Raw genomic sequence first — 1275 nt, 5'->3', positions numbered from 1 at the left:
GGGGGAATGTTTGGGCAACTAGTAATGGCGCACCATCCCACGGTGCGCCATTAGTAGTTTAAAAAATAAAAATAAAAAAATATTGAATTTTTTTTTGAAACATAATTACTAATGGCGCACCGTGGGACTAGTAATGGCGCACCATCCCACGGTGCGCCATTAGTAGTTTAAAAGAAAAAAAATTACTAATGGCGCACCGTGGATGTGGTGCGCCATTAGTATTTGCACACTAATGGCGCACCAACACATGGTGCGCCATTAGTATTTAGTAATGGCGCACCACATGTACAGTGCGCCATTAGTGTCCATATTGGCTATAGCTGTTTTTGTAGTAGTGAGCGGATCAATGTTGTCTGCTTTATGATCATTTCGTTTAAGGAAATTACGACCTTTATGGCCAAAATGTTCGATATAGTTGAGGGTTTGGAGCCCCTCGAGCAGCTTTTGACCAATTGGTCTCAAATGGTCGTAGATCTATGACCAATTCTTCCAGGGTCACTGACAGAAGGTCACTAGTTGACATATTTCTTGTAGTGAAATACGCCTCTTATGACGGTTCTATAGACGTCCCTCGTTGGAGGCGATGGTGGGTCGGGCATCCCTCGCTCCATTGTTTTCGGGGGAAACCTCACATCTGGGGGAGGCTAATATTAATGGCGGTGCCCGTGGGCGTCGTAGCCCACGTTGGAGGCGTTGAGGGTCCTCCTGGATTGGATGATGGCGACGTTTTCGTCGTCATCCCCGTGGAGGCACCATCTTTCCAGACATTCACCGGTTGGACAGACATGTGGATGGCATAGTGGTTGGATGTCGGTAGGTGGTGGAGTGGTGCTTCATCCTACACATCGATGTCGGCGGATCTCGACGGCGTGGCGCAGTTGAGACTCGGCGCCCGATTGGTGGCGATAGACTCGCCCAAGAGGACGATGAAGTCTGGCGTCGTGGTTGCCACCTCTTTCGGGTTCCCCCAAGCGACACTCTTCTCCTTCTTTTTCGGGTTCCCCCAAGTGACACTCTTTTCATTCTAGGTCTTGAGCTTCTTTGGAGGCCCGGCCGTGAAGGCTGGGATCTTGGCCTGGCCAGGGGTAAGCGGCTCGGTGATGTAAAACCACTCCCACTGCAATTCCTTCACCGTTTTGATGAAGGTGCCCTTGAACCATTCGGCCCTCTTGTTTTTTTACCATGGCCCCTCCACAATCCGCGAGGTCGGAGCCACTGGACTTTGGCTTGATCCCGAAGATCTTCAGCTACAGGCCGATGTGGCTCGCAGTAGAG

The sequence above is a fragment of the Triticum aestivum genome, chromosome 7D, assembly GCF_018294505.1.
Source record: "Triticum aestivum cultivar Chinese Spring chromosome 7D, IWGSC CS RefSeq v2.1, whole genome shotgun sequence".
In the NCBI taxonomy this organism is placed as follows: Eukaryota; Viridiplantae; Streptophyta; class Magnoliopsida; order Poales; family Poaceae; genus Triticum; species Triticum aestivum.
The sequence above is the reverse complement of the archived record's forward strand: the minus strand, read 5'-3'. Positions refer to the sequence as shown.